The 12,937-nt window shown below is 40.6% G+C and overlaps 1 long non-coding RNA gene across 1 annotated transcript; it reads right to left on the bottom strand.

The window, feature by feature from the left end:
* Positions 1 to 7,695: 7,695 nt before the first annotated feature.
* Positions 7,696 to 12,733, bottom strand: LOC143268754 (uncharacterized). The gene is made up of 3 exons (XR_013044877.1): positions 12,383 to 12,733; positions 10,694 to 10,805; positions 7,696 to 9,546 (listed from the first exon to the last, which is right to left on the bottom strand). It is a non-coding gene; the product is annotated as an uncharacterized LOC143268754 (long non-coding RNA).
* Positions 12,734 to 12,937: the final 204 nt, after the last annotated feature.

Here is a 12,937-nt window from a genome sequence, read left to right as displayed (position 1 = left end):
AGGATGGTGGATTTATCTACAGAATAGCTCTTGTGTTTTCCTGTTAAATAAATATGTGGGAAAAAAAGAATTGATGCTTAATAGGATAATATGGGAGAGTAAGTGTTCTATCCAACTTAATTCTTTCACTCCATTGTAGAACAACTTTTATAAAACTTAATTTTATTTAGCACATGTTTTCATTTCTCCAACAAAGCATAATACCAACAATTCACCGCATATATTTTTGCTTTAATTTTCTCCATAAATAAAGCATTTACTGAAATGATTTCCTTAATGTAATGAATACTAGATGCAGTTAGTTCACTGTGAAGCCACAGAAACATAGTATTTATGTGATCAGCACTATAGTGGCAATATCCCAGGTACTGTTAGATCACATGGTTCTCTACAGAGTAATATAAATGAGCTTCTAATCTTAGAGAAAAAGAGAACTGCAGAGAAATCATGATGGATCTATTTTATGGTAAATTTGGATCTTTTAGTAAATTATAATTAAAGAATGATTTTCTAGATTAGTGAAGAAAATTAAAAGTAGATGTGGTATCCAATAATTCATCTTCTTCATGTTAACCCCCCACCCAGAATATTTGAGTGTCTTTTAGAAATCTAGATTTTTCTGTCATTTTAAAGCATTTTAAACAATTCAGTTATCTGAAAGATAATTGTGTAGATATCAGAAAACTGATGGCTAAGCCACGAACCAAGGTGAATGTTGTACCTAACAGAATGAGTTAGCCCATTCCTGAATTGCTAATTGTCATCTTAAAGCATTCATGTTTCAAATTAAAATGCTCGGGTTAAATGGAATCAGATGACCTAGGAATAACTTTCAGAACACCTTTACATGAATTGGAAACAGAATATGCAAAGCCAAGCAGAGACGACAGGGTGAATACATGAGCTTTCTTTGGCTCATAGCAGGACAGGACGGGACAGCCAGGTGCCTTAATGTTCTTCAGACATCCATGCATGAAAAGCCTTGTGTAAGTGTCAGGTGCCAGGCCGGTGATGATGTCATATTAAAAATCACCAGTAGGTGGTAACACAAATCCAGGCTCCTTGTAAAATAAGCTTACATGTTATTCTTGGTAGGAACTTACACTAGGTTGAACAGCTAATGAGACCCAGAGCTGTTTATTGGTTAGTGCTGAGGATCCCCGATGAAGTAGCGCAGTCATGCTGAGATACTGCTTGGGTGGTACTGCAAATCAACCGGGCAGCAGTGCCCATTCTGTCCCATGGTATGTGGGTACCTCCATGAGCCGGAATTTGTCTTTTTGCTTGTCTGCATAGGAGATGCAGTGCCTGGAAATCAGTGAGGGCTGTGCCTTGCCTTCCTTATCGCGTTTTGTTGGTTAGGGAGGAAGGGGAACCTATCGGGGTAGCTGGATGGCATTAGGTCAGAGGCAGATAGGAAAAGATGGTGTTTGTGAAAGGGTCTGGACCAGCTTGCAGAAGCCTGTACTGGGAGGGTGAAAGATAAGCAAACTGAGTAAGTGCAGGGAGAGGAAGCAGAGCTTCCTCCAGGGCAATTCTCAGGACTGTTTGAAAGCTGTTTGCTTCCTATTTTGATACCTAGAGCAACAAGAAACAAGGTCTCCACTAGCGTCTCAGTGGCCTTGTCCTGAGCTTTGTTATCCGCTCTTTCTGTCAGGAAGCAATTGTGATAAGACTCCTGGCACTGCTCGGAAGTTCCCATTTCATGTGTAGCTTTTGATTGATTGTGCTGTGCAGAGGGCGTGTATTCACGGATTGATTTATTATCAAGGTTCAAAGAACCTCCACTCTTTCTGGGATTTTTTCCCCCCGCATTTTCTTAAGGAGAAAGACATTATTTGCATCTCAAGCTCAGGACGTTTTCTAGGCCTCCATAACTAAAAGGGATGGAGTGGCTTTGTGTCTAGGCATCAATGATCTCACATCTAGATGTATCATGTGCGTGCACAGATGACATCTAATGTATTGTCCTGTGGTGGGTGTGTTTTTCTCCCCTGGCAAAGCAGAAGTCCTTAAAGACAAGTCTGGTTTGGAGAAGTAATCTTAAGAATCAGGGTTTATTCAAAGAATTTCTATTACTTTGTCCCACTTGAAGGGCATCCCTTCTTTTCTTCACTCAGAAACCATTTCCCCTTCGACAGCCTTCACTTTGCAAGGTCCTCGGAGTGATACCGTGTTTCTTTTGAGTCATTAGTCTGGGGTTGGACTCCATCTGCATTTGGACTCTGCCTGCTTTGGACTGGGAATTTGATTTATTTGGCCCTGTTTCAAAAATTGTCAACACCCCATGCATTTAGGTAGTGATTATTTCTGTAAAAATATGAAATGATACCCACAACTTTATGAGATGAAAACAGCTTTTTAACCACACTCTTTCTCAGTGGAAAACAGCAACTTTCACATGTAAGAGACGATCAATATTAACATTTTTATTATCTCCATGCCGCTGCTACTGAAACTAACGTAATGAGAAAGTGGAAGCATCTTATTTCTTTGTGTTCTGAGACACTGTAAACATGACGAACGCTTTTCCAAATAGAAGTAAAAGGGATACACATTTTGCTCTGCTTACATATAAGGTCCAAGCTGTGCAGCACTTGAAAGGACCACTCCCCATGGTTTTGTCTTTATTTTTGTTTTTACTCTTATATACTTGACCAATAACTGGGGAGCTAGGGGAATAGAATACTAAGGTGATGTTTTCTCACAAAAGAAAAGAAATCTGACCATCCTAGAACCCAGAGCTGCCTTGGTTTCTGGGAAATGCCATTCACATGCAGAGGACTCCCTGGATAAAGCAGCAGGGGCACACTTTATTACACAAACAAATTGGGTGTGTGGGACCGTTATACAAAAGTAATGTGGCCACATTCAGTGAGACCTGCTCGTGAAGTTAAGTAGTTAGTGGCCACATGAGGCCACAAGTCTAAGTCGCAAGCATTACTGCTGTATCACACACTTAAATCCCGACTGTCTGTCATAAAATGGGACACAGGAGCAAGTTTTTCTGAAAACTATTTTTTAAGTGTGATTGCTTTCTGTTAATAAAGTGAAGTATCTTTCATTAGATGCTTGTTAGAATGGTTAGTCATATATCTTACACCATCACTTGACAAAAGAAAAGAAAAAATAGAGAATTCTGGTGTTGGCGGCCACTATTTCTTCAGTCCTGGCTCTAATCTGCTGGAGTAGTTTTCCATCTTCAGGGAAATGACAAAGCTGGACCAGGCCAGCATGTCTTCTCAGCATCCGACTCACAAACGAATATGTAGGGTTAAAATGCACATTCGTGGGCCTACATGGCCCTCCTGTGAATCATAAGTTGGAGTAAGGGGCTAGAGTGGGTATTTGTAACCCTCTAAGTGATTCTTACCAAGAGACAGTTGGAAAGGTACACCATAGGACCAAATGCTCCTCTCAGGTCCCTTTTTGTCCTTCAGGCTTTTGATCTCATTGATGTTTCATGGGACACACAAGGTCTCTTTCCTTGAATGGATGAAGACAGTTCAAGGGTATTTTGCCAGTTGTCTTTTCTTTCCCTTTTGGAGATAAAACACTTTGGAACCACAGCTCTTTTCAAGTGGCAACATTGCCTATATCAAGCAGATAAATTAAAACAACGGCCTTGGGAGAACTTCATAAGGTTTGACAACACAGATGTCTCTGCACTACATTTGCTCACGGTCACTTTGAGATCCACTGTCCTTTCTTTCTCTCTGTGGGCGAAGGTCCAGCCTGTGCTGAGCCTCACGGAGCCAAGTGACTCAGCTCCTTGCAAGGCTTCCGTTCAAGGAGAACTCACTTCTTCCTTGACTCCTGCAGACTAAACATTCGAATTACAAGCCACATAAAACCATTCGGTAGGGATCGCAGCTAGGGAAAGTCAGTTCACGATCTGACACCTCATAAAGCCTTATTTTAGAATGTGTGGGGCTTGGTGTATGTAATTTATTCCTTTGGTCTTAGGCAAGCACCTGGATGTGGATTTTTCTCTTTCTGGCTGACAAAACAAAATCGGGTCCAATTAATTTCTCCCCTTTAAAGACTTTATGATCTTTGCCTCATTTTTTTTCAAACTGGGTGAGCTAGGATTGTGGCAAACATAAAGCCACAGGAGGAGCCCGGGCACTTGAGTTTCCGTTCTCCAACATTTACAGGGGTTGTTCTCAACCAAGGATCGTTCGCTACTATATGGGTCATTTGACACACAGTGCAGTCAGTTCTGCTCGTTAGGACTGGGGCAGTGCTACCAGTGTTGTTGTGGACGCCTCCTGTGGAGTGTGCTCCATCTCTTACACAGTAGTCAATGTGGTAGCAGCTAACATTCTTAAAAAATAAAATATTCCATTAATATGGAACTGGAGGTTGGGAGACTTGGATTCTTGTTCTGTTTTTGTTTGTTTGTTTGTTCTATTAAATAATTCTCATTCCTTATGAAGACACTTTACACCTTAGTCCCTCATCTACTAATTAGGGATAAGCAATATGTCCTGGACCAGCAAGAGGGCTCAGTGAGTGAGGGCTGCCAGTCTGGACTACTTGAATTTGGTCCCCAGAACCCACGTGGTGGAAGGAGATGACCAGTTTCCACAGGGTATTGTCTGGCCTCCATACATGTGCACACCTTCAAACATGGGCATGCACAATAAGTAAATAATATAAAAAAACATAAACATCTCTTGCCTCCCTTGCTTAGAATTTGTGAGAGTGACATTAACTTAACAGGCAGTTTGAAAGCATTATAGTGTTGAAAATTGAAAAGCCACCTGGTATGTTGGAAATGAATCAGAAATAGGTATTTTAATTTTAATTATGAAGAGCCTTGGTTTTGTATGTATGTTTGCATTCTCTGGATTTCTTTTATCTCCTGTATTGATTAAAATATAGGATCTTTGTTCTTCCTAATTTAAAAAAAAAAACCACTATCCTGTTCTGATACCTTCTGCTCTTGTTATTCTAGACTTCTTGGCACTATGCCCTGTAAAAATAAAAAGGACACAGATCATAAAACAATAGAAATGCAGATATAAAGTCTATATGAAAAAGCAAATTTGGAATATTCAAAGTCTAGACAATTAAAGAATGGATTTAACTGTTATAATAATTACAAAAGTCATAGCCACAAGCCCTGGGACATTACTAATGGGAGGCAGCTGCTGCACACGATGGATGGTGAAGTGTTTCAGATAAACTGATTATGTTTATCAGATAAACTAATGGAAGCTTTAGCTTTCAGGTCAGTGACTTGCACACACTTATAATTATTCCAAAAGAAATGTAAATCTGGCCCCAAACCAATTGTTTCAGAGGTCCCAGGCCCTCGGGAGGATGTACTGATGTTTTGCTAAGTGGATCTGATATCAGTCTGCCTTCTAAATATTTATGGCTGTAGATGCTGCTGCTCTTGGCATGAGCCAGAGAAGCTGCCTCTTGCAGTGAGCAATAGGGACTTACAACTGGTCAAAATGTGGAGAACAAGTGACATTGAGTGCTCAGCCTTGGCACCTCCATGTTACCTCTCCAAGACCCAGGGGACATTGCAGAAGAGAGGGCAGACCGACTATAAGATCCAGGGGACAGACTGGAGTACCATGAAGCTCTGTCTTCTGGATATGACACAGCCAGTGCCATCATAAACACACAGTAGCTGTGGCAACCTGCATAAGAGCTACACACACACACACACACACACACACACACACACACACACACACACACACACACAACATGAAAGGAGGAGAGGGACAAGTTGGAAAGAAGGAAGTCATCAAGAGTGAGTGAAGGATATATATGTGGAACTGTAAGAAAATAAAATGCATAGTGAATATGCATACATACTCATTCAAACATATTCAAATACACATTTGCTTATTGGAACAGGGTAATGAAAATCTTTGCTTTGATATTACGTGTGTCACATGGTTTAACAAAGTAGTGTTAGGTAAGTCACAGACACAGATGCCTTGTTCAGGAGCTCTAGAGAATGGTGATTACTTTAAAGAAAATGGCAACAAGAAAGACTCCAAAAAGCATCAATGTGTAATCACTACTCTGCTGTGAGGTCTTTCCTGCTTGCAGGAAAGCAAAGATACAGTACTAAGAACTCTGTCTTTAAGCCTAAGGAAAACTACCCACTGAGAACATAACCGAATAACCTCTCTGCAGAAAGGCTGCCAGTTTATTCTACAAGTGTTAAATTCTCGCCATGTAACAAACATCGTGCTAAGATCAATTGGTTCTGGGTTTCTTAGAGATGTGCCAATCTGAGAAAGGAAGCAAGAAATGCTGTTTAAATGATTAGCATGTTCTGGGAAGAGAATCCTTTATGGAAAAGAAAGTGAGGCTGGGATAGCACTTCACTCCCCAAAACCAGAAACAAAAGCCAACAACAAAAACAAAACACAAAAACTTATTTCCCGGAATCCTTTTAATTGCTCTTCCTTCCTTTTGCATAGTTATTAAACATTTCCTCAGTACAGATATTGTTCAAGTTTATATCAGTGAGCAATAATAATAATAATAATAGTAAAATAAAAGGAAAAAAGATAAAGGGAACAGTGAAATGGATCTACCTGACCACAGGTCTACCCCTATCTGTCCTCTGCCACATACATCAAAATACTACTACCTCTGGTTCTCACAGTTGTTTGTTCACAGGGCAGACAACATTTTGATTCTGGCCAAGGTATGGAGTCTGGGCATCAACAGTTAGTAGGCTACCAACACTTATATTCCTATATCTCAATTATAAAATACGAGCTTGACACTCTTCGTAAGTACATGGTGCTTGATGTTATGAGCTGAATTGTGACCCTTAAAACGCATATGCCTAATTATTAATCTCCTAGAATCTATATATGGAGACAGGGCATGCAAAAAGACATGTAAAATGAAGTCATATGGACTGGCTGCCGTCCAGTGTGACTGGTGTCCTTACAAGAGGAGGGATTATATTGGGGAAGGGCATACACAGAGGAAAGCCCTCATGAGAACATAGGGAGAAAGTGGAGTCTACAAGCCAAGGAGATCTCAGGCTTGGGAAGAAACCAATGTGCCTACCTTGACCTTGAGCTTCTAATCTCTAAACAGAGTGGGGAAAAAACCCACAAGTTTCTGCTATTGAACCACCTGGTTTGTTATGGTAATCCTAACAGCTGGTACCCACAGTAAAGGATACCAAGGAGCAGTGCATGTCTTCAAAATCCTTCATCATGTAGATTTGAGACTCAAAGGCCCCAGCATCCTTTTCCTTTCACCCACACTTTACCACTAACATTAGGACGAACTCCTAGGAAATCTATGCTCAACGGTTTCCACCTTCCAGGGGCTGGCCCTGCATGTCTACAGAGCATATCAGTGACTCTGAGAGAGGTGGGGGGGGAGAGAAAGAGATAGATAGATAGATAGATAGATAGATAGATAGATAGATAGATGATAGATAGATAGATAGATAGATAGATAGATAGATAGATAGATAGATAGATAGGTAGATAGATAGATAGGCACAGCTGGGAGAAGGAGAAGGATTACTGATTCTTACTATTATTAGCTTTCTGTTTAGAGGCATGCCACTGAGAAGTACATGAAGGACAAATTTCATACACCATGGTAAGTGAGCCTCAGTCTGTAGAATGCAAAACATGCTCCTGGATCTAATTAGCTATGGAGCCAAAGTAAAGAATTTCCTTTCCCAAATTGACTGTGGGAGTTTTGTGTATTTGTCCGAGTGAAGCAGGCTAACGGATAGAGCCAGGCTAACCTACAGTAGGAGAATGTGACTTGTGATGTAGGGTAGGAGACTTGGCTTTGGAAGGGCCAGCCTCTTCTACACATCATCTGTGTCTGGCTGTAGGTGGCTGGCAGCACAGTACATCGCAGTGATTTAGACAGAAACCCCAGAAGGCTTGTCTTATGTAACCCCCATCTCCTTCCATCAGCGCTCACCTTGGGAGTGTGATGAAGGGAAGCTGACTACTGCCTTGGTCCTGTGAAGGGCTTTATTAAGCCCATTCTACATGAAAATGAGTGGGGTTTTCCTTGTAAATAGCTGCATCAGGAAAAAGTGACTTTAAGAAGCATTTCCCAGACTGGTCATGCTAGACCAAAGTTTATTGTTTATTGGGAAGGCGGAACAAACCCAGAGGAGCCAGTTGGACAGATCACAAGGATTTCACAGGTCTACAGTGTTTTGCTTAAACATCTGTCCTGTAAAAATGTAACAATGTTAAAATTTGCATAGTGTGTACCCAGACTGAGGCTCCAGGTGATTCACATAACTGGAAATTAATCTTCTCAAGGAGTCTTCTGAGATTATTGACTTCGGCAAAACTCTAAAACATCCCTAAATTTGTTACCCCTGCTGCTGTTTGCGTTTATGATGCTTATAGATATGAAGACCATCCCTATGTTATTGTTTTTCTATGAGATGAAAAAGAAAAGGGAGACAATTATCTACACAAGGTCCATAATAGTTAGCTCTGAGTTCATCAATACCTACTGTGTGGGCCTGATCTAAACAAGTAAACCATTAAAAGGGCCTGGGGGACTATCTTGAAAGAAGAGCTTTGGAATATACTTAGGACTCTCTTGCTAACCTTGATATGGCAAGCTGGTATACTGTGATGAACACCTGCCAGGGAGGGCCATTAGCACCTAAGACTTCACAATGAAACCTTCATTTGCAACAGACAGGAAAGCAAAACCCACAGTTACTCAAGTCCAAGGACAAAAACCAGGAGCTCAGAAGTAGATCTATATCCCAAGCCTTCTGATGAGAACGCACCTGCTCAACACCTTGTGAAAACCCAACTGGCTCCTGACCCATGGAAACTTCGAGACAACTGTGTTGTTTCAAGCCAGAAAGTATCCACCCAGACTGCTGCTGATCCATCTCTGTCATTGAAATAGAAAATTAGCAAGCAGGTGCTGCCTTTACTCCTGTTACTTTATAATGGGAAAACCAAGTAGAAGAAGTTCACTTGCCTTTGGTTATAAAGTTAGCACCTGATAGACACTGGTTTCGAACCTGGATTCCCTTTCTTTGCAAATTTCTGTGGATAGACCAGTTGCAAGACCACTTCTTCTGGTATAGTTGGTCTGAAAATCCATTTTGGAAGCTGCTAACTCTAAATCTTTGGCCCGTCAGCAGTCCCCTACTCCATAGTAACTCAGTTTTTTTGGTTTTTTTTTCATACATGAGGAGGAGAAAACCTGCAGTATTTGAATGATAGCCCTGTGGTTAAGGGAAAACGGCATTTACTGGGGAAGCAACTTGTTATGGTCTTAGGTATCCTGCCAACTGCCGTGAAAAGGGGGCTTTTAAATGTCATTTATACATTAAGAAAGATTTAAAGATATACTAAAACATATACCTGGCTGGCATTGCCAACATTTGCAGGTCTTTTATCCACAAGTATGTCAGGCTAAAAAATTGAGTCATTCTTTTGATGAATTATTAGAGTATGTTCTGAACAGCCCCAAGTCTGAATCAAAATGATTGCAAAACATCCTATTTCATTTAAGAAGATTCACTGAGACACACCAGACCTAAAAAGATACAAAGCATTCACGTAAAGACAAGAGAGAAGGCCCTATTGCCTAGAAAGTCTCTTTTGGAAAGGAAAAAAATAATAGAGAGCTTAACTGGATAGATTTTCTTAAACTTTCCAAAAACTGAAACAAAACCTTCACTTACTTAAATAAAAGTCTGAGGCCCAAGTCATAGTAACAGTTTGGATTAGATGGGTACCCAGGCAATTCATCCATTTTCTCAGAAACACTGGTGAGTTATTCTGAGCATCCGGATACTTTGGTCAGCTTGGTCTCATTCATGTAAAGGACATTTGGAAGAAGCTTATTAACTTTTCCAAATAATACTGACAAATAATACAGCTGTAACACATTTAGCCCTACCAATTCATTTCTCCTATGGCCATAAATACTTTAGCATCTCAAGCTCTTGTTGCTCCATTTCTGTCCCTCACTTTTCCCCTGTGGCATGCTCCTCAGAACCCCTCTCCCATTAACCTTCAAATATCTCAGACTCTGCTTCAGCTCATCTCAGCTCATCTTATCCTTTACACTTGCCTTGGCAACATGTCAAAATACAGACACACTTTGATTTCCGAAGTTGCTGGAACACAATGAGGCATTAAATTGAAAAGTGGTCCTGATAAAAGTGACATGAGAGTCTCAATATCACCATCCCTTGTACATCAGTTTATTTTTATTGCAAGTGATGAATTTGGGCCAGATTGTTTAACGCATTTTAATCTTATGACACAGAACATATGTGGTAAGACTTTTAGCAGGGTCAGCATGCTCAGAAATGGATTTGCTTCAAGGCATATGGTTTTTAAGAAGAGGATAAAAAGCATTTTACTGTTGGATTAATAAACTCCCAAAGAAAATTTAAATGGTGTTAAGATCTGGATATTGTTTAAAATCATTGGTATAGAATGGGATCGGCATTTTATACTGTACCTGGCACCACAGTATGCTCTCTTGAGGGTAGCTTCATCTATTTAGAATTGCTGATGGGTTTAGGGGGAAATTGTGAGACTGTACCCAGCACAATGCCTGACAACTGGGAATTATTCAAATGATAGTAAGCACAAATCTAAAACCCAAATGAAAGATTATTTTGAGTGCCTGAAGAATAACTAAGTTCAGGTATAAAAGATAAAATACTTACTAGTGAATAAGCATGGATCTTCTGTACTGTGACTATATCCCTTTTTATTCAGTTTAATTGCTTACGACAGATCTTTCCATCATTGTTTAAGGCCTTGTAACAGCCAAATTTCCTACAATACAGAGGCAATTACAGAGAGATGTTGTTGGATTGAAGAATTTGGTTAACAGAAAGAAAATGGACTATATCAAATTAAATAAACTTTAATCAAAATATATAATGGCAGTCTTTTCACAAAGGTCTGCCCTGGGCGAGAATGCCTGAGTTCAGATCAGTAGGGGTTATCAGTTCAAATGATGTGTAAGTCGATAGGAATTATCATGGACATCATCAGCAAAATATAAACCCAGAGGAAAGTGCTTCTCCCCTTGAGGACCCAACCTGCAGACTCTGGCCAGCATCCCTTTTGGTATTATGAAGATCCTGAGAAGCAAAACCTAACCAAACTGGTTTTAAGAACATTGACCAAATCACTCTTGCATTCTGGAGGCTTTGACTCTGTCCTATCTGGCTAATGGGTCACAGAAGGTTATCAAATTTGCCTGAGTATGTATAAATATGAATGCTTTTATTATTTCATTATTTTCAGCAGGCGTGTGATATTTTTTCCTCATTACACCTTCCTTTGAAGGAAAGATAGGATCTGTCACCTCTGGAGCCTGCCATGTGGTGTAACTGACAAAGTGTGTTTCGGGTGGTCAGTGTCCTAGGGAAATGACAGTCGCTCACCCTGAGCCTTGCCTGAAGCAGCAGGAAAAAGTGTAGTTACTTAGTTTGAGCACAGAGGCAATCTTTCTTTAGGCGACTCGATTCATGGAAGAAATAAAAACCGGAATGCTCTGAGGAGGTGGGAGGGGGTGAAACACCCTGCTGATAGCTGTCTTCAGGTTGCATCCTGTCACATGGTGAGCTTGGCAGGAGCTTGAGAGAAGGCAGAGGGCCGGCCTCTAGTGGCTCGCTAAGGAGCATGCTCCAAGGAGTAAACAAGCAACGTTGCCTGCAACATCTCTCCTTCCTCGGCTCTGCTGCCTCCTTCTGTGACCTCCTTCTTATTCTAAGCTTCTCTTGGCCTTCCAAAAACTTAACAAGTTTTAATTACTTGGTTTTCCAATCCGTGAACAGCATTTCCTGTGTTTTTGTCTGTGATTTGAAGTTCTCTAATCAAAAGAGGAAAGTAGTTCAGGAAACTGGATTATATTAAGATAATGGGGTCTTGGGAAATTATTTCTCCTTTTGTTACAAGGCATTTATTAAAATAAAAGTGTTTAATTTCTTCAGTGCATTCGTCTATTTCCCAAATAACATGGAATAATTAACAAAAACTGTACACCTTATAGTAGAAAAACAGAACGATTCGAATAACCCTTTCTACTATCTTTACAGTACTGCTCAAGAAGGACTCTGCTTAACTGATGGGACTTTCAGGCACCCACCGGAGGTCCCAGCATGGTGGGGATGAGCATGCACTGGGGTGAACGCTTAACTGAGTGAAGGGCATCTTGTTGCTAACAGTATTGTTGATGCCAACAGCTCTTGCTCCAGAGAAAAGAACAGTTTATCTGGCTGGAACCTAGATATCTAAGACCCACGGACATGAATTCAGGTTCCTCTGAACAACATGCTCCGCTATAGAAATGATTACATAAATTTCCATAATCACAAAACAAAAGGCATAAGTCAATGACTTACCAAATATCAGCTATTTGGGTCACAGCAGAGTGAAGAAATCTCATCTATAGATTCCAGGTCAGGTATAGATCATTCCTAACTCTGGGATTGGTTGACTGCTGAAGTCTGCTAAGTTTAGCAATGCATTCTGGAAGCTTCGCTTAGTGATCACTCGGGTAAGACTGTACGCAGAGGTTGGTAGTAAATGGCTATTGAAAGGGGCTAAAGACAGCTCAAAAAGATGTCAGGTCTTTGTCTGCAACTTCCCGTCTCTCTCCAACCACAATGTGGGGTGGGTCAGTCTGGCTGCAGCAGTTTCAACACAGATGTAGATTTTTCAAAGCACTGCATTGCACAGCACTGCAAGTGTTCAGTCCTAAATATATCCGCAGTGTCAGGAAAATAAAATGATTCCAACTACAACCTCATTGTATCTCGTTTTATTTCAGGTCTCCCCAGAGAAATTCATGCTACCTACATGAAATTCATTCAGACTGCATGCCTTTTAAAGAATGAACTTGTTTTGGGGTTGTGGAAATGCTTGTCATGTAGATATCACCCTAGCAACCTTCCATC

This window comes from Peromyscus maniculatus, chromosome 15 (assembly GCF_049852395.1).
Source record: "Peromyscus maniculatus bairdii isolate BWxNUB_F1_BW_parent chromosome 15, HU_Pman_BW_mat_3.1, whole genome shotgun sequence".
NCBI lineage: Eukaryota > Metazoa > Chordata > Mammalia > Rodentia > Cricetidae > Peromyscus > Peromyscus maniculatus.
This window is presented reverse-complemented; position numbering and strand designations above follow the sequence as displayed.